We start from the raw sequence: 21,425 nt of genomic DNA on the forward strand, positions 1-21,425 counted from the left end.
TCAAAACTTTAGGAAAAAATTTAGATTTAATCTCAGACATTTTCTACAAATTTTTATTCTGAGTTTCAAATGGCAAAAATTTAACTTTTGAAACTTAGAAATTACTTGTTTTTTTTTCTAGAATTTTTCCAAGACTAATCTAAAAATGTGTTTTTTCTATCAGGTTTTTGACTTTTCAATCTCAGAAATTTCAGTTTTTCTCAAAAATTTCTAAGATTAATTTCAAAATTTGACATTCATTTTTGACTTCTCAAAGTAAAAAAAAATGTCCTTGTTTTTTCTCAAATGTTGAATTTTGTAGACTTTTTTGATCTGAAAATCCTGAGTGTTTTTGGCAGACATTGACTCCATTTTTCTGCGCCCGGCACCGTTTGAACGTCACGTTTAATAATCTGTATTTTCTGCTGCGTCTCTAAACTCTACAGGAAACAGGAAGAGGGTTGAATTTCCTAATTGTCTTCTCTACAGGATCTGGAGCTACGAAGTGACACGAGGGGAAAGGTCAGCAGCAGACAGTGGGTGGGAGGTCTGGACGTTACAAACGCTCAAAATCAAACACGTCAATAGATAATAAAAACAATTTGGTTATTTTATAAAACAAGCTGTATAAAGTAACAAAAGAGACAATCTTAAGGTTTTATTTACATTCAGAGAAGGAAAACGTGATTTTCTTTTCTGCCTGCATAACAATTTTCCCGCCTCTCCACAGGAAGCTGGGAGCTTTTGCAACTAAAAATCACTGCAGTCAGTTAAAACTGGCGCCATCTGGTGGCCAAAGGGACTAACTACCTTTATTACAATGCGGCTGAACTTTTCCCTTTAAAAACTGAGGCACGCTGAAAATGTGTGAAATGAAACATTATATGATGGGATTTATACTTTATTCTGAGTACAGGGTTTAGTCGCGCGCTGAAGCTGCACAGAGAAGCAGGTTAGTACCGATTTATCCTCTCAGAACCAAAGTCTGCATCATTCCCGGTTCGCCCATGAAGAATTTAAATGTTTCTATAAAAAAAGTTACGACGTTTGAGTAAAAATGGATGAAGAAACGGAATGAGGCAGAAATATTGATGGGAAATTCAGCTAAATGCATCATATTTGTCCAGCTGCGCCAGTTTTTGCTTTTTAAGGAGAATTTGAAGCTGTTATATTCTGACAGAGCGATAATAATATGATTCTGAGCTCAACAGTACAAAGCTGCTAACTCCAAGCTTTACAGCAATGGTTAGAAATACGGCAGTGAAGATTCACTGCAAAAACACAAAATAATAGTTAATAGTCCAGCTGCAGTGCAAATAGATTAAATACAAATAACTTGATTTGAAGCTTTAAGTAATTCCATAATATGAAATATTAGTTCAATTTACTTGGAACTAGAACTTTTCATCAATATTAAGGAATTAATTACTTAAAATAAGTTTCTAAACTTGCTGATAAGATGATTTAAAATGACTTTGGTCTTAATTTAGTGTTTTAATCTGCCTGCACTACAAAACTGGACTATAAAACTCCTGGTTACTTTGTGTTTTTGCAGAGTTGAACAGTAAAGAGTAACTTACTGCAGTGGATTTCATTTCATGAATATATATTTGTTTCTATAAAGGAGCCAAATTTGTTCATTTTCTTGCAGTTAGCAGTTTTGCATCAAAAGCTGTAAACATGGAGTAAAACTTCCTGTGGATGTCGGAATCAGGAAGTGGACTCGGGTCTGTCTCTGCTGCAGGCATGCACGTGTGGGCGGTTCTGGTTCTGGATCTAGCTGGGCCGGTTCAGGATGCCGGACATGGAGGGAGCGAAGGGCGGCGGCGGCGGGTTGATCGGGGAGGCCGGGCCGGAGCTGCCGTGCGGCGCGGCGGCGGCGGCGGAGCGGCCGCTGTACTGGCCGATGAAGGAGCCGTCCTCGTTGAACTGGATGTCCACGCTGTCGCCGTACTCGGCCAGCGAGTCGTCGCTCCCCAGCTTGCTGTCGTCGCACAGGGACCGCTGGCTGTCCGAGCGTTTCTCGTCGCCGTCGCTGCGGGGAAGCAGAGCGGGAACAGCGGTTGGTGACGGCGGCGTCAGAACCAGATTTCAACTTTTTCACATTTTGTCACGACCACAAACTTTTAGTTTTGCTTTATTTGCAGTTCTGTGGGACAGAAAGTAATGGAAGCAGCTAAAGCAACGGAAATTAATGAATTATTTTCATATGTTTCTGTGTTTTTACAAATGTAAATCTGAAAAGTGTGGTGTGCACATGTATTTAGCCCTTAATACTTTCTAGGACCATCTTTTATTGAGGTTAGAGCTGCAGTTCTCTTTGCAAGTCGCGTTTAGTCGCTTTAATCAACTCCGGTCCATTTCAGAAAGTCTAGTTTGTTTGGGGTGCTGTGAACGCGCAAGCTAACTCTGATCCGGCTACAAACCTCCATCTGGTTCGGTTGAAATGAACTCTGGTTCGGTTTGAATGCACATGAGAACACCAAGCAGACCAGAGACCGCTCCAATAGCAGGAAGTGGACCACAACGCAGGGCATTTTGGGTAAAAACAACCAAAGCTAACATGCTAGCCTAATGCTAGCAGCAGAAATGTCTCATGGTCTTTGGCTAAAGACCACCAGACCTTATGACCTCTAAACCTTATGACTTTAGAGGTCACAAGGTGGCTGAGCTCTCGAGCAGTTCACTGCACTGGATTTTATTGAGGGGTTTTGGAGTGAAGGGGGTTTGTTGCTGAAGGTGTGCGATATAAATAAAGATACCTTTACCTTTGTATCCAACTGCGTGTCACACATTTCAGATTTTCACTAGTAAAATATTTTGGCTCCACTTTATGTTGAAAACACAATAAGTTTGTGGCTTTGATGCATCAAAATGTTAGAAAGGTCAGAGAGTGTGAATATATTTTAAACGGATTATAATAATCTGCTGTAATCAGAGGAAAACAAAGGGATGGAGAACAAAAAGTGACGAATTTATACAAAAAGCCATAAAAAGCTTGAACCAAAACAGAAATAAGACGTCGGCTCAAAAGGCTGCAGCGGCTCAGAAAGTCGTTTCCAGTCTGAGACAAATGATTCTGCAGCAACACAAATGTTGGGTTTTTCAAACCTCAGTCACTGAGGTTGGAGATATTAGAACTAAATACTTAGCTTGCTAACTACTTTTGAGCTAAATATTTAGCTTGAAGCTAGTTATTAAGTTTGCTCACTAACTAGCTTTCTAACTAATTTAAACCAAATATTTAGCTTACTAATGAAGCAAATATTCATTAGCAATATATAGCTAATTAGACTCTTAATCTAATATTTCCATAGTTACAAAGCTAAATAATTAGCTTAATCTGGATCTAAATGTTTAGTTTTAAACTGTGATATTTTAATGACTGAATGATGAGGTGAAAATATGGCTGAAATATTTTTCTCCTATAACAGACTCGTCTGAGACGTTTTTAAATTTCTTCTCATTTCCTCATAGAAACATGAAAACCAGACCCACAGAAATTTGTGTGGCTGCTAAATCCTTTGCACTTCAGAGTGAAAACAAGTTTAATTTCCTCCATCAGTGAAAAATTTCTCAGCCTTTAAAAGTGAAACCAGACAATTGCAACAAAAACAAAAACGACTTCAGGAAGGAGTTTGATGCCGAGCGGGAAGCATCCAGGTGAGGTTGCAGGAAAGGTGAGAGCATGACTCAGCACTATTTTATCTGTTTTTTTACTGGTTTTATAAACTGGTTTGGGAGAGAAAACCATCCGATTCCCAGAAAGCAGTGAAACATGTTGAAAATGAGGCGGACATGATAAGCAAGCATCAACTTTAACCATCAGATATTTATCAGATTTAAGAACAGAAAGGTTTTATTTCTATGCCAGTGAGAACGAAGAAGCACATGACAACAGGAAGGCCGACTCCCTCACCTCTCCAGAGATCTGCAGGAAAAGCAGGAGAGGAGGAAAGACAGACATGAGAGCGAAAACAAAACGCAACATTCAGTCTCTTTGCTCCCAGAGCCGGCCCAAGGCATATGCAAATCAATCTGCAGTGCTTAGCGCCTCCAAGAGCACCAAGCTAGCAGGATAAAACAAATACATTTAAAATAAGACTGAATAAAATAAGCTCAATGCTTTTACATGTAGAAAAATGATTTCTATATCATTTTTATAGCTGTTACACAAATAATCGATTCATCTCTTCCTGCTGTTGACTGATGGTGAAATAAGACATCAAACTTGTTGACTTACTTACTAGTTTGATGTAAATAAGCTCTGAATTAATCGCTCGATAAATTTAGAGTTTATTAAATGTTACATATTTATAATAATATGGCACGATTAATTAGCAAAAAGATTTGTTCCGGCCCAGTTCAGAGCTCAAACCGGGACGTTCAAAGAATCTACATTTCTGGAGAGACTGTTGGTTCTGATTGGTTCAGATCGGCAGTGACTGTTGGTTCTGATTAGTTCCGATCGGCAGTGACTGTTGGTTCTGATTAGTTCCGATCGGCGGTGACTGTTGGTTCTGATTAGTTCCGATCGGCGGTGACTGTTGGTTCTGACTGGTTCTGATTGGTTCCGATCGGCAGTGACTGTTGGTTCTGATTGGTTCTGATTGGTTCCGATCGGCAGTGACTGTTGGTTCTGATTGGTTCCGATCGGCAGTGACTGTTGGTTCTGATTGGTTCGGATAGGCAGTGACTGTTGGTTCTGATTGGTTCGATCGGCAGTGACTGTTGGTTCTGATTGGTTCCGATCGCGGTGACCGTTGGTTCTGATTGGTTCCGATCGGCAGTGACTGTTGGTTCTGATTGGTTCCGATCGCGGTGACCGTTGGTTCTGATTGGTTCCGATCGGCAGTGATTGTTGGTTCTGATTGGTTCTGATTGGTTCCGATCGGCAGTGACTGTTGGTTCTGATTGGTTCCGATCGCGGTGACTGTTGGTTCTGATTGGTTCCGATCGCGGTGACCGTTGGTTCTGATTGGTTCCGATCGGCAGTGATTGTTGGTTCTGATTGGTTCTGATTGGTTCTGATTGGTTCCGATCGCGGTGACTGTTGGTTCTGATTGGTTCCGATCGGCAGTGATTGTTGGTTCTGATTGGTTTTGATTGGTTCCGATCGGCAGTGATTGTTGGTTCTGATTGGTTCTGATTGGTTCTGATTGGTTCTGATCGGCGGTGACTCACCTGTACTCGCCGAAGGTTTCATCCTTGTTCTGAAGGTCGAAGTCGATCTCCTTTTTCTCTTTGTCCTTCACTGTGAGGAGAAAAACGTTCTTCTACATCAGCACCTTGTGTTTCCGTCGTGTTTTCCGTCGGATCATCGGTTTGGGCGTACCTGCATATTTCCCCCCCCTGCTGCGCTTGATGAGGCAGAGGATGAGGAGGATGAGGATGAGGAGCACGATGGCGCTGACGAGTCCAATCAGCCAGCCCTGGGTGGCAAACCGGCCCGGCATTTCCGACGGCACTGAGGCAGAAACGTTTCACCTTCATAACGTCTTCATGAACGTAAACAACATTCAGTCCAGGCAGTTTGTGCGACGCACCTGGTCCGACGGTCCGCAGCATTTCCTGCCAGTGCGTGTTGTTGTCGTGCAGGATCCTCAGGCTGTACTCGGTTCCTGGCTGGAGGCCCGTCAGCGAATAGAAACCTTGCGTGGAGTTGATCAGCTCTGACTCCTCCCACTGACCGCCGGCTGCACACAAAGAGAAGCAACACAAGTTTGCTGCTGCGTTTCTGTCACTAATGTCAATATTCTGCATATGTGTACATAATTTCGCAATAGTAATGTTTCCATTAAATAAGAAACGTAATTAAAATCCCTTGTGAATCAGTTTGTTTACGCGATAAGTCTTTAAAAAACTACTTCCTGTCTGTCGTCTTCTTTGTCGTTTCCTCCAGGAGTAACATCCGGTTTTTGATCATGTGACTCTTGTGACATGAAAGAAGTGTTTCCATTGCAGTTTCGCAAAATAAAACCAATTTTTATATGACCAAACAAACTAACTCAGACGAGCGCAAAAAACTTTTAATCAAAATTTAAAAAAAAAATTTCCCCAAAATTGGCGTCTTTCCATTAAAAAATTATTTTCGTAATTCCAATTTGCGGTTATATGGTTACTGAAACTGCAGTTACTGATGTATTTTTGTCTAAAGTAATCTGAAGTCTGCAGAATAGAATAAAAATATATTGTAGAAATAAAATGTTCATGTTTAATAAACATTGAAAAAACCAAACATATCAGAGCAGAAAACCTGCTGGTTTTTAAATGTTATTTAAAACACCAGAATGTCAGTAAATACTTGTTGAGCTTGCTGGGAGCAGGATGCTGGTCTCCTAGCAACCAGCAGGACTGAAACTGGGTGCAATTTGGAGGAGTGCGTCCTTCTCCCTGCCTGTCCCATTACGTCTAGTTTCCACCGTTTTAGAAACGGACTGGAGGTGGATTTGGACGTGTCCTGCTGCTCACCGCTCTTCCGCAGGTAGTGGATGTGGAAGCCGTGGTTCCGGTGGCGGTCTTCAGGCACCCAGCTCAGATTGAACGACGTGACACTGGAAACCACGGTGATGTTTGTGGGAGGAGCTACAGGAAGCAGAGAGACGTTTACATATGCGATTCTACTAAAGTGCAATAGAACCGTTTAACTTTTGTGAAGTTACAGAGTCAAAATTTAACATTCATCCTGTCAAGAGAAAAAAGATGGGGGTTGAGTGCGTCTACCTCCTTCCAGCAGCGTGGCGCCCCTCCGGGTGATGGGCGGACCCTGTCCTGCCGCCGTGCGTGCGATGACCTTAAACAGGTAATAGCTGCTGGGGTCCAGGTTCTTCAGTTCCACCTGGTTTACGTTGAAAACATTGATCATCTGGATCTCCATCTGGCTGCCTCCCTCTGACATGACGCAAACCAGGCCCAACGTCAGACAAACTCATCCTGAATAAAGTCCCTGTTTGCAAACCCAGATGTTACCTTGCTGATATTGCACCTCGTAGCCCTGAAGTTCTCCGTTAACTTCATGCGGAGGAGTCCAGTGGAGAATCAGTGACGTTTCCGTTGGGCTTTCAAACCTCAGAGATGCAGGAGGACCAGGAGCTGTGAAGACAAAAGAAGGACGGCAGAAAAATCGCTGGTTAGCCAGGAAAACCGAGCGAGGAGCCCAAACTCCTCTGTGTTGTTTCCATAACTTAAAGATGACCTGTTAAGATTCCTGATTCATTACATTTTTCACTAGATGAGATTTTAATCTGCTTATTTCAATCTGTTTTAAATCCAAACAGGCTGCTGCTGGCCACGCCCCCAACACAACGTTTACACTATTGAGAAAATGACTGAAAACGGATGGGAAATCATACAACGGTACGTCTTGGAAAAGCAGAAGTGGAGCCTCCTGCTCAACCAACAAGGATGCACCAAGTGGTTTCTGGATGGAAAGTCAGCCACACTAAAAAAACACAAAACCTTACCAAGTAATTTTGTTGTAATTTTTGGTGATCTGGCAGTGGAGCGAGAACTGGACCTACACCGGGGGTTGCTAGGCAACGGGCCGGGCTTTCCTGTGGTTGCTAGGTAACCTCAGGTGCCTGCTGACTCGTCACGTTACAGTCTGAATCTTTTTGAAACCAAAAACATGAACTTTCTGCCAAAAAATGGCTGAGTGTTTCTCTAAGTGCTGTTGAACCGTTTGTTTCTAGAAACAGCAGGAACCCAAATGGAGGAATAAAAAGTGCAAAAGGAGAATTTTCCAGCTAGTTCCCCTTTAGAACTGCCTGTTTGTCTCAGAGCTGCAGACCAAATGGATCTAAACGTCGCCTCACCTCCCTCTGGCGTGTCGAAACGCGTCGGTGAGGAGCGAGGGCTCTCCCCTTTGCTGTTGAAGGCGGTGAGCTCCAGTTCGTACTGGGAGAACAGACGCAGACCAGTGACCTCGGCGGCCGTCTTGGGACCGTGGACCTCCACCACCCAGTGGTTCCTGTTCGCCAGTTTGTGTTGCTCCAGTCGGTGCCTCTCCGCCGTGTGGTGGTGTTTGCCCAGGGACCTCCTGTCCCGTCCACTGGAGGAACCCAGCCTCCTGATGTACAGCTGAAGAAGAAGAAAGATGATGACTGCCTTACTGGAGTCCAACCCTGGATTCTACAATCTAAACCAACTGGGTTTACTGGTTCACATGTCCATCAGTTCTCTCCCACTCTGCAGAATCTCACCAAATGTTTTCCTCTGGTTTCCACTGCAGAACAACTTACATTTAATTTCCACCAACACTCCTTGGGTCTCCATCGATCAGAGTGATGTCAGCGCGCCGCGGGCGGCCATTTTGTTTGACAAACATGTTTAACGGCTTCAATTTAATTGGACTTTGATGTCAGAGCAACTCTATGACAAAGTGTTAGAGCCAAGCTAAGACTTCACTTTTAACTACAACATTTTTTCTTGTGATACTAGGAGAATAAATTTGTAGTATTACAAAAATAAAGGCATAATTTTATGAAAACTGCAACATAAAATGTTTTTATATTATGTACAAATAAAAAATAAAATCAAATGAGTTTGTTGAGCATCTTATACTTTGGTAAAAGTTGTACAACAAAACTTCATTGTGATTTTTAATGTTCTGACTCATCAGCATCAAATTATCAATAGCAAGACTTTTAAAACTAAGGATTTTTTTTACTTTGAATAAGAAAATTACTAATAAATTAGTTTGTTTCTTGTTCTGAGATATTTGCATTTTAGCAAAATATTTGGTAGGTTTCTGTGTTTTTGCAAGGAAGCAGCTCTCCCTCTGGTGGGAAACGTTTCCCAGGATATTCCAGGACGTCATAAGGAAACGTACCCTGTAGCCCAGCAGGTGGCCGCGGATGTTCTGCGCTTCGTTCCACGTCACTCTGACGGTGCTGTTCACCACGGTGAAGGCAACGCCGCTGGGCGGCTCCTCCGGCTCTGCAAGGAGACACAGGCTTTTATTTTGACAGTCTGATGTGAGGGAAAGGTTTCGATTTGAAGTGATGGACATTGATAATCCTGAGAGGGAGCCAAAGAAAACATAATAAATAAATGATTTAATCTTGCACTAGTTGAACCTGGTCCTTTCATCTCTTAAATAGTTTAATATCAGCATAAATAACTGAGTTTGAAGAGTCACAATGAGGTACAAAAATGCTCATATTGCTTTAAATTGGACTTTTTTCTGTTTAAAACCACAAATTTCACTGTATTTATTCAGGAATTTTATGACATACAGTATTTACACATTTTGCTATTTTATAGCCTGATTCTAATCCGTATTAAATTAATATTTTTCTCATAAATACCCCATTATGACAACCTGGAAACTTTTTTCTTTTGTAAATTAAAAATCACATTTACAAAGGATTCAACAGCCTTTGCGTAATATTTTCAGTTTGTGTTTGTAATGACTCTCTGCCACCACTAGGGGGCAGTAGCAAACTCACAGCTGGAACCTGTTTGTTTTTAACTGATGCTGCATTAATAAACTAAACTGTCACACAGTTATAGATTTATATGTAAAAGTTAAAAATACATCAGAATATTTATTTTTCTACAAATTTAAAGAATAATTTCAAACTGAAGTCAGAAATGAGAATTTTACCCGTCCCAAAAGCATCATCATAACTGTCAGAGTCAGTCTGGAGTGAGAAAGTTGGACTTCCTGACTGTGATGAATAAACAATGAGGAGACGTACTGTCCTCCCCGGAGTGTCCAGTCTTTGCCTCGGGAGTCGGTCCCGACTCGATGGCGTTGACAGCCTGGACTTTGATCTCAAACGGCGTGAAGGTTCCCGTCTCGTTCACCGTGAACGGCGGAGACTTGACGAAGGCCCAGTTCCATTCTGCGTCTTTATCGTTGGCCTCCCGCCAGTACACCCGGTACTGGAAGTCCTGGCCGTTGTGGAGACGCTTTTCCATCTCCTGCGGAGGGAAAGCAACAGATTGGGTCAAAGTTTGGAGGCGTTTCCTGTTTGGAAGCGAAGCGCTGAGCCACTCACATCCCAGGTGATGAGCAGAACGCCCGGCTCTGTGGAGTTGGTGCGAACATTTGTGGGGTTCGAACGTGGCGCTGTGGGAAAGTGGAGCAGAGAAAAAAATGAGGATTTTTATTTCAGCTCGTTTCCAGAAGAACCAACTGTAAACTAGAAATAATGTAAAAAATCTACTCAACTGATCAAACTATCAATAATTCTATATCTACAAATTGCATCATCAGATGGACCAAAATATACAGTTCAGTGGAAATTTTGGTGTTTCAATGACCAAAATGATAATAATTTATGAAACCTAAAGAAAAACTGCAATTTTTGGCTAAACGTGTTTGATTTTCCATCCAGTGGGAAGAAAATCCAGAAATTTTCCTGAGTGTTGAAGCTCCAGAGTAAAGCTGCTCAGGTAGAAGTGAACAGTGCAGCGCAGTAGAAACACCTGCAGACGGAGTGCTGCGCGGCTCGGTGGGCTCGCTGGCTTTGCTTTGGCCCAGTTCGTTCACGGCGGCAACCCTGAAGCGGTAGCGGCAGAAAGGCTGCAGGCTGAACTGGAAGTGGCTGAAGTCTCCAGGAACCCTCGTCCATTTCCTCCACGCCACGGCGCCGCTGTCCGTCAGCGGCTTCTCCTCGGCCTCAACGATGAACTCTATAGGCAGAAACTCGGGCCGTAAGCGATAACGCCTCAACGCACCATTAATCTGACAATATTAACCATAAGTAAATTACGCCCGTGTTGCACCACATTCTGTGACCACAGGAGGCGCTGTTGCATTTTAACTCGAGGCACAACGCAGAAATGAAGACAAAGAAAAAGCCGAACTGTGTTTTGAGTTTCCAGTTTGATAATAATGAAGCTCAGGTGACTTTTTTTAGAAATCCAAACCGAACTGAAGCGTCTGAGTTTTTGAGCCTCTCTACCTGTTATGGGGCTGTTGTGTGAAGATCCTGGGGTCCAGCTGAGGGTGGCGCTGTGGTCCTCAATGGGGGACAGCGACACAGAGCTGGGGGGGTCCGGTGGAGCTGCGACCCAGAAAGTGGCTGCGGTTAGATGCATCTCATCTTCACCAGGAATCTGATCTTAACTCTTAGCTGTTAGCGTTTATTTCAGCTTTTAGCCGAGTTCACTGCTGAGCTGCTAAGGAGACAACTAGACAACAACATCCTGGATATTCAACCAACACTGGTTAAACCAATAAACTAAAGTAAAGCCACTTCCATACCTAACACAGTGATGGAGCCGGTGGCCGTCACCTGGCCCACCGGGTCAGTTCTGATCTCACAGGAAAACCTTCCTGTGTCGTCTTGCTGGACTTTTTTCACTTGTAACGTGTGGTTCCTGTGAACGCTGTACCTGGATCTAGAGAGAAAACGTGATGCAAATATCAAACAACTGGACAATAAATCAATAACAATATATGTTGCAACAGACATGATCAATAACAACAGATAATACGTCTGACAGACTATTAAATATATAGACATGTTGCAACAGAAGATCCTTCCCCGAGCTAACAATGACTAGCATCGGTTTTAGCTGTCAAATTATCAACTTAGAGATAAACATTAAGTGCATCCGTGAAAGAAAAAGCAACGCAGCGATTTGCTACTAACCGTCAACACGACACAGTTCAGGAGGAAAAATATTCCACCAGTCTGTCAGCATTTCAGTCGATATCAAAAATTATCAATATTGACTGATACGAAGCACTGATACGTTTTCAGTCATATTGATCAGCCTTCCAAACAACCAAAGCCTGATAAATATGACTGGATGAAATGGAGGTGGAATGATCCAGATTCTGGATGGTCAGCAGAACCAGTTTGTTTCCATGCAGGTTTGCCTTTGTTCAGGTTTGTGATCGTTTACTTGTGAGGCTTTGAGAAGTTCAGGTGCTGTTCGTCTTTTTTCCACAGGACGTCGGCACGCAGCTGAGGGTCTTTGTAGAAGTGACAGTCCAGGTAAGCAGTTTGTCCCGGTGGACGTGAACGTCCTGCGGACCTTTAAGAATCACAGTTCGATCTGGAAGAGAGAGGAACCATGTTTTATTGGACATCCATCAAATCACCTTTAATCACAGGAGGATCGTTTTACATTCATAAGAGCATAAAAGTAAATAAATATGACATAAACAGCAGTTAAAGGAGAAGAAAGCTGAAAACTCCCTCACTGAAGACTTCCAGGTTAGCGGTGATGGAGATGTCGGAGTTATCAACAGAGCAGGTGTAGGCGCCGCTGTCCTCATGGGTGACGTTGACCAGTTCAACCGTCCCATTGGTGAATAAGGAAACACGATTATCCAACAGCAGAGAAACGGCGTCCTCACGCAGCCTAAACACAGAGAATCAGACTGTTCATTATGATAAAGAACGCTGCTATAGCATTAGCCAGTCTCAAGTTATAACTGTAGCATTTAGCATTAGCCTGACTAAAGTTATAACAAACTGTAGCATTTAGCATTAGCCTGACTTAATAAAGTTATAACTGTAGAAAGTAGATGAATTCTTGTCTGGATTACAACTTTTCTCACATTGTAATGTTTTTTTAATCATTATTTCTGTTTTTTATCACTTTGAATTTCCCTCTACGCTAAAGTAGTATATATTTGACTTAAGTAGTATATATTTATAGTACATCTGGGGGTCATCAACTAATACCCACAAAAATGAATCTCAGAAACTAATCTGACAAAATTTATAGAGGTATTTTTCTTTTCATATGGGTTTATGCTGCAAAAGTCATCAAAGTTGTTTCATTTTATTTGTTTCTTAGTATATTATCAGTGTGTGGAATCACTTTGGTGTATAGAACTTTAAATTCTCACCTTGATTCGAGTTTTTTTTGTTCTAGATTAAATTCTGTGTTTCTCACCATGTAATCTGAGGTCGGGGAGCACCAAACGACTCACAGTCCATGTTGACTTGTTCACCTTCAAACACTTTGTACACAATCCCATCAGAAGACAGGATCTGAGGCGGCAGCTCTGCAGGACAGAACCAGACTCATCCACACATTCAGGAGCATGACGGTGATTTCATACACAGCACAGTGTGACGCTTCCCCACCGACGACAAAACAGGTTGATGTTCTGCAGGATGGAGCCGTGAACGTTGGTGGCTTCACACTGATAGATGGCCGTGTCAGAAACGACCACGTCCCTCAGGATCAGCGCGCTGCCAGTCACGATGCGGCGAGGATCCGAGTCCACCGCTGCCCAGGGATTTACGCCCAAAAGAAAGATGGCGGCGCAGGAAAGAGAAAAAGAAAAACAGGCACAATGAGGAGGCGACTCATGTGCTGCGCCGCGATTATCTGTAATCAGGGTTCTGTGAAGCACAGAAACTGTCCCAGACGTTATCGCGATAAGCAATGATATTGTTGTTTTGAGACCATTTCAAGGCAACATAATTGTAAATGCATAATAATTTCTTTCTCTTATTTATTCCTATTTTTTCCCATTTTCTGTAGTGACTGAATTATTGCCACCATTTTGAGCCATTAGTTGCTAAAAGCAATCCTTTGTTCTGTCCTCCATTACTGGTCTGAGTTAACTGTGGCAGAGAAACCTTTCATGTATTTCAGGTTGTTTTTATCTTGTACGTTAATTTATTTACTTATCTGTTGGTTTTTAGATGCTCCTGCTTTCATTCGTTAATTCGGTCTGAACTGGATTCCTCTGATCTACGTTTCTGTCTCCATCTCATTGTGTTTTTCAGTTGCTTCTGCTCTCAGACTATTTCCCTTTATGGACAATAAAATGTTTATAATGTTATTTTTTATTCTGGTCTTCTTTTAAAACAGTTTCTGTATTTTTGAAGCTTCTTTCTTTTCTTCATTTCTGTTATTTCATAATTTTTCTTGGATTCTTTGCTAATGTCACACATTGTTTATTTTCACCACATCTTTAATTGATCTTCTTAGATCAAAATGTCTTCACTTTTTCTAAATTTTAGTCCTTTGTTACTTTCCTCTATTTACCCAAACTTTCTACTTTTTCAGTTTCTTGTCCTTTCATTTATCTTTTTTGATTTTCTCCTTTCGTGTTTCCAGTTTCATACTTTTCTCTAGTGGAGATAAGCGTCTTTCTCTGGACGTTTATCTAAAACGTTTCTGTCTCGGTGAGGCTGATCTTATTTTGCTCTTCGGACAGAAGTCAGACTGAGCGGTGCCAGACCGTCTCAACCTTTAAATTACAGGATATCAAAATTAAAGAGAAACTGAGTGAAAGGAAATGTTTCTGTATGACTTTGTAAGTATTTCTTCTCTACAAAAGACAATATTCTGATCAGATAAATTTGTTCTTTAGTTGTTTCATGATAAATATTCAGTTTAAAGAAATAAAAGGAAGGTCTGAATTGTGTCCCACCTGTGAGCGGCTCGCCGTTGATTCTCCAGGTGATGGCGGGTTCCGGGTTCCCCTTGACCAGGCAGTCCAGCCTCACGGTTTCCCCGGCGCGTACTTCAGGTCTGGAAACTCCTTCATCCAGTAGGGAGCCGCTGGACAGACACACAGACTTTACCGTCATTAAACACTCAAAATCAGTGAAATTTCATTTAATAGTTCTAAAATAAATGAACAGGTAGGATCAAGAACCGTTTCCCAGTCGTTTATTTACTTATGGGCTCCTGTAGCGTGATGTATTTGCGTGATGACGTAACATAAACGCTCTGTGTTTTGCTTTAGGGAATATCCAAGATGGCGTCGAGAAAGAAGCGCTCCAAAGCATGTTTATGTTTCACACAAAAAACAAAACTAGGCCCATATATATAAATATCTCCTATGTTTTAACATAAGAAAGAAGAAGAACAAACTTAATAATGACTCGAGTGACTCGCTCAGAGAACCAAGCATAGAACTAGATTAATAGATCGACCCTTATTGATCGGGCCGTTGTCACTGATACGCCATTCAGAATGTTTTTCAATATCAGGACCGATACAAATATTAATATCGGATCGGTTTCTCCTTTAACTCTTCTATTCAAACTATATTTGTTTTGTCTTCTGATCGACCTGGCGTCTTTTTTGACCTTTGACCTTCTGACTGAGGTATGCAGAGCCAGAGAGCGTTGAACTGTGTGACTCGGTGTTGAACCTGCTTTCTTGTGTTGCTGAAAGGTTTTCGTGTGGTTGTCACCTTCACAGTGACGGTGAAGGAGTGTGTTGCATTCCCGTGGATGTTGTGCGCCTGCAGCGGTACTCGCCGTCGTCGTCCTCAGTGATGCTGTCAAAGTGAAGCCAGCGGTCGAAGCTGTCCAGCGAGGCACTCGTGGTCTTCAGGTCGCCGTCCGTCTTCTGCCACTCCACCGAGGGAGTCGGTCTGCAGAGACGCAGGTGCATGGGGATGATGCACAACATCACAAATTCACCAGGTGACTAAACCGTCCAATCACTGAACAGATAAATAGATCCACCAAAACTTTCAACGGAAACAGAAACAAAACTGAAATTATCATCTTTGGCCGAAAGAGTCAATGCACAGCTTCAGCTATTACAGCTGTAAACTAGAGATCAGACTGACCTCTGACCTCTAACCTGAACCTTCAGAGCTACATAAAGCTGGATCCAAAGTCAGCCTTCTCTCACCTGAGGAACAGGTGAGAGAAACTCGTCCAGGCTTTGATTTCTGCAGCAGGTCTGACTGACAAAACTGATGCCCAGAACCTGCTGGTCCAGAACCCTGCTGGCCCAGAACCCTGCTGGTCCAGAACCCTGCTGGCCCAGAACCCTGCTGGCCCAGAACCCTGCTGGCCCAGAACCCTGCTGGTCCAGAACGCTGCTGGTCCAGAACGCTGCTGCTGGTCCAGAACGCTGCTGGTCCAGAACCTGCTGGTCCAGAATGCTGCAGCTGGAGTTCTGACTAGAACCAGGGAGATAGAGACACCGCCCAGTTCTGCACCATGCGGTTCTGCAGCGCCCGGTTCTGCACCATGCGGTTCTGCAGCGCCCGGTTCTGCAGTCCTTCACTAAGAGGAGAAACTTCAAACTCCTGCTGGTCGTTATAAATCGGCTTCAGTCCTGCCGCCTTACAGTGTCTCTTGTCCTTCACATCAAATGGTGAAACTTCGCCACCAATATGCGTCCAGCTCTACTGAGCTCCGCTAACGAGCTAGCTGTGCTGAACCAGAGAGAAATCTACAAGCTGCAGGAAACGGCCATCGCTTTACCCTGCAGTGTGACATAAGAATCGGAGGCAGTGAGATAAAGAAAGTTTCTTTACCCAAAGTTCAACACTCTTGCATCAAAAGACTGAATTCCTCCTCCAGGTTTGCCAGTCTTGCTAATGACAGAGTTATGTGATTCAGGCATTCTGATACAGATGCTAAACTTTCAGTCAAACTTTATGAATACTGCACACACACACTTCAGCAAAGCATTCTGGGATTCTTACAGGCCTTTGGGGATACATTCGAGGGTGACACTTTGACCCCTGAGGGCCTGCACTGCGGTGTGAGCCATGGGGGTGGAGTAGATCTGGTCTTCTTCCACGAACAACTTCGTTACCTGGGAAAGAAAAACAAGAATACATAAGGTGATGGTCCGGTCGACCCGGTTCTACTGGAACCAGAACATCTGCTCCACCTGCAGCTGCTGTGGTTCTGAGTCAAACCAGCCTGTTCCCCTCCTGGCCAGAGGGGGCGCTGCACCAAGAACCACTGAAGGAAACGACAGAAAAACCTCTGAAGACACTGAGAGCAACTTCCTGTTTCACCAGATGAAACAAGATGGAGGCGTCAGAGTTTAGTGATGGAGGATTTCTCTTTAGTCTTTTGCTGAAGACCAGGAGCCATTTCTGCTGCTAGCGCTAGCAGGTTTGTATTGTTTTGCTTGCATTTACCCAGGATGCCTGTGCTGTAGTCCACTTCCTGCTTGTGGAACAAAAACTGTCCGGTCCGCTTGGCGTTCACGCATGCATTCAAAGTTCACTTAATCAAACTGAGACGGAGTTAATAGGCTGCAGTGTGAATGTTGCCATAGCTGCTGGAGGCGAGTGAACATATCCCATGTGTGTGAGTGTGTGTGTGTGTGTGTGTGTGTGTGAGTCTGTGCGTGTGTGTGCGTGTGTGTGTCTGTGCGTGTGTGTGTGCGTGTGTGTGTGAGTCTGTGCGTGTGTGTGTGTGTGAGTCTGTGCGTGCATGTGTGTGTGTGTGTGAGTCTGTGTGTGTGGGTGTGAGTCTGTGCGTGCGTGTGTGTGTGCGTGTGTGTGTGAGTCTGTGCGTGTGTGTGTGCGTGTGTGTGTGAGTCTGTGCGTGTGTGTGTGTGTGTGTGTGAGTCTGTGTGTGAGTCTGTGTGTGTGTGTGTGTGTGTGTGTGTGTGTGTGGGTGTGTGTGTGAGCTTACTTGACTGGACGGTGAGCCGAGCCACAGTCACAGGGATGATGGTCCTGGCTGCAGTGTACTGGGCGTAGCAGAAGTAGTCGCTCCTGCTGTCGCTCTTGATGAGGTTGGCGAAGTACAAGTTTCCGTCCAGGCCGATCATCACTCTCTCATTCTGGGGAATGTGCCGCATCTCTGTGGGAAACCAGAGAAACAAGCCTCTAAATCCAGAACCATAAACTATTCAGTCAGTCAGTCACAGCGCCACCTGCTGCCCAAACTGTGAAAAGGCTGAGATTTATAGCCTGTCTCAAAGTATTCCTGGATAGACGGAGGTACGTTTTCATCACCAGAGAAACAAATAAGACAAAACCAGAATAACTTCAAAAGTGGAATCGTCCAATCAGCATCGCCTCTGGATTCCAGTGAAACCAGCCACTTCCCTTTGCTAACGTCACGTTTATTCATTTGTAGTTGTGTTTAGTGAATTGTTGAAGTGGTTTTTACTTTATTATAAATGAAATAAATACATTTCCTTCATGCAAACCACACCGATTTTACCCGGTTTATCAAAAGGCGAGAACGGAAGGAAATACTGACTGGTTCCCATCCAGTAGATTTGAGGAGGCGTCGACCTCTTCGGAGGGTCACAGGTCAGGATCAGGCTCTCTGACTCGTACGCAGTCTTATCCAGTTTGTTTCTTTTGGTACAAACGGATGAGCTGAAACACAAAACACCAGAAAATCTCTCACATGTAATGATGACGACGTAATCATCCGGATCAATTTAAAACCTAATGAACCTTTAATACTGGAAAAACATTTTACCATAAATAAACAACAAATAAAATGAATTATAAAGTGTCTGAGACAAAAACACCAGACTGAAGAATTTCATCATCCAAGAGAAAAACAATAATCATGCAGATGGAAATTATTGATCTTGCTTTAATTGATCATGCGGTTAATTGATTTATTGCTTATTGCACCACAGAGGGTTAAACTTGGACCTCCCACCAGCAAAAACTGCAACCTCATGCCTGAGCGATAAATCTGTCCTAGTTTGCCAGGGCAACAGCGTAGTCGGGTCAGGCGGTGGGTCCAGACCGACCGGAACCAGAGCGGTTTTCCTGATCCCCTGTGAGACTCACGCTCCACTTTGACCTCTACGGTCTGTGTCATGGCGGTGCCCAGGTGGTTGGAGGCGAAGCACTGGTAGACGCCGGCGTAAGACTCCAGCTCCATCGTTTCTTCGTTTTCTGAGGCGTTAATCTTTCCATAACCGACCTTCTCTGTGCCGAACTGGACCGTCCTTCACCCAGCGGATCCTGCAGGCAGAGGAGGGAGAAAGGCAAAAGTAACACGGCAAACAGGCTGGGAAACGGTTGCTGCGGCGACCTGAAGGTCAGAGGGAGGAAGTGGACAGCAAACAGGACGTCAGCGTTTTTCGGGGAGGCGGCGCACTCACAGCGGCGGGTTGCCGGTGGCGTTGCAGGTCAGAATCACGTCTTCTCGGGAAACGCCGTCAGCGATGTGGGAACCTCCATCAGACTGGGAGGCTCTTGCACTGACAGAACAAGGAAAGCACAAATCACAGAGGAACAAATAGCACCGCTGCTGGTTCTCAGCATCCCACTAACTGGTTTTAAAATAATCAAACAGTCACTAAATACTCCAGGATCCAGACTCTGACTTCTTATACTGGTCTGAGAAAAGGTTCAGACAATTTTAAGGTTTCTTAAGACCCATTATTTTCTTATTTTATATTTATTGACGTTTTTTGCAAAGTAGACATGACAATAACATACAATATCAGCCAGAGTACAAAATAAACCGTGAACAATATTTTAAAAATCAGAAAAAAATCAGAAAATTGTTTTGTCTGTTTGTCTAAACAGACAAAAATAAGTAAATAAAAATTAAAATAGCTGAAAAAATTAATTAACTAAAGTGCAGGGAGACTAGAAGATATTTAAGTCTTTGAAATTTAATTCAGAAAATTGACTTATTCACATTTGAACATTAAAAATTCTTGTTTAACCAAATCCTGGAGATAAAACAAATTAATGAAAAGTTAACACAACTGACTGCTGCAAGTAATTAATCTGCTTCCAGATTTATGTGACTTAAAGAAGTTAATAAAAACTAAACCGGCTGAAATGTTTTACAGTGTGCTAAACTGGAAACAGTTTAAAGAAACAGTTTGTGTTTTATGAAACCTTTAACATGAACAAACATGATTAATTTATCTTAAATTTCAGTCATCGTGAGTGCAGCATTAATCCAGGTAAATCCAGGTGAAACCCGACATTCCCATGAACTCAGGAACATTTCCAGATTAAAGTTCTTTAATGTGGGATTAAATCTGTTTCTCTTGGCCTTGGCTTCAGCTGGAAAACTAATCTGTGTCTCATCATTTTGCATGAGAAGACTTTATGAATGGAACATTGTGCTTCAGACGTTTCCACACAGAACCTGCAGTGAGAGCCGATTGCTGCAGCCAGGAAGCAGACGCCAACGTTTTCTCACTCAACTTACTTTGAATTAAACTCAACTGTGACAGTCAAACTTCCAGATTTTCATTCATTCAATGGAAATTCATTTGCAGACACCAACCAAAAATTATGAAAATGATATAATCTGCCTAAATGAAAGTTTAATGTAATGCTTTATATCTATGACATCTCGAAATAACAGATATTTTTGTTCCTGCTTGCGGTAAAAACAACAATAAAAACCACTTACTGGGCGGTAAATTATCTGTTTGTCCACACGGAGGCGTAGAAGAAGAAAGAGAGGAAACAGACATGTTTAATACGGTTCAGATTCTGACCTGCAGGGTTAACCTTCGACCTTTTCAGCCATAAAAACAAAGAGCAGACTGAGAGCAGTTGATACTGGAATCTGAGCTTCAGCCCATTAATGTGTCCAATCAGATCAACAGCTGAAGTTTTCTGTTTATCACCTACAAACCGATAAAACTCAGAAAAATACAAGTGGTGCTAAAATGGGAGCAAAAAGTTTTCACTGCAACTTAACTTTTTCTGCAGTTTGACTCGTTGCAGCTGAACTTTATGATGTGAAGTGGAAGGAAAAGTTTCACAAGCGCAGAATCTGAAAATAAGACTCACTCCGTCGCTACTAAATAAAATCCAGAGCAACCAATGGTGACTGGATGTCCCAGTTTGTAAAATTTGGCTAACTTCCTGTGGCTGATTAAATCCTAAACAGACAGAATGCTTTGGGATGTTTTCAGCTCAGAGTTCAGTGGACTCGGTTCGATTTGGGACCAAAGTTGCAACATTCGTCAAATTTTCAAACCAACCAAATTCTTTGAGGAGCTTTGAGCAAGCAGATCAAAAACTGCTGCAAAACCACAGAGCAGGGCATTCTGGGTAAATGCAACCAAAGCTAACATGCTAGCCTAGCGCTAGCAGCAGAAATGGCTCCTGGTCTTCAGTCAAAGACTAAAGAGAAATCCTCCAACCGCTAAAATCTGACGCCTCCGTCTTGTTTCCCATTGAAAGCAGGAAGTTGCTCTCAGTGTCTTCAGAGGTTTTGTGTCGTTTCCTTCACTGGTTCTTGGTGCAGCGCCCCCACAGGCCAGGAGGGGAACAGGTTGCTCAAAGGGTTTGGTTGGTTTTTTTCATTCCCAAACAAACCGATTGGCCTAGTCAAAGTAAAATGAAACCTATGTTGAGCTGAATATAAGTACACAACGTCTGAATTTCTAATGTTTAAATGTATGTATCCTTTCCTTTCCACCTCACATTTCTACTCCACGTTGTGTTGGTCTATTGCATAAAAAGCCCAGCATGCCTTGCTGGCTGGGCGGGGCGGGTGTGGCATGACATGAGAGAAATGTTTGGATTTGGGGGTAAAGAAGGACCAACTGTGAAGGTCAGGAAACACACTGTTTGGAGGAAACAGTTTTCTGTTTCCAGAGATGTTTGCGGCGGTGCGGTACTCACAATGCCCCGGGATGATGATGGCTCCCTGAGCAAACAGGAAGTACAGAGGGAGGAGGAGAAGGAGGGGGAGGACAGAGGGACAACGCCCCCTACAGCCCATCCACAGACGCTGAGGCGCGCACATCTCTTAATGTCCCATCAAAGGTGACAGAAAACACCCACACAC

The 21,425-nt window shown here is 43.1% G+C and overlaps 1 pseudogene; it reads right to left on the reverse strand.

Moving 5' to 3' along the window:
• Positions 1 to 1,521: 1,521 nt before the first annotated feature.
• Positions 1,522 to 21,422, reverse strand: LOC129356259 (neural cell adhesion molecule L1.1-like; annotated as a pseudogene).
• Between the last annotated feature and the right edge of the window lie 3 nt (positions 21,423 to 21,425).

Source organism: Poeciliopsis prolifica, unplaced genomic scaffold (assembly GCF_027474105.1).
Source record: "Poeciliopsis prolifica strain line A6 unplaced genomic scaffold, Auburn_PproV2 SCAFFOLD162, whole genome shotgun sequence".
NCBI lineage: Eukaryota > Metazoa > Chordata > Actinopteri > Cyprinodontiformes > Poeciliidae > Poeciliopsis > Poeciliopsis prolifica.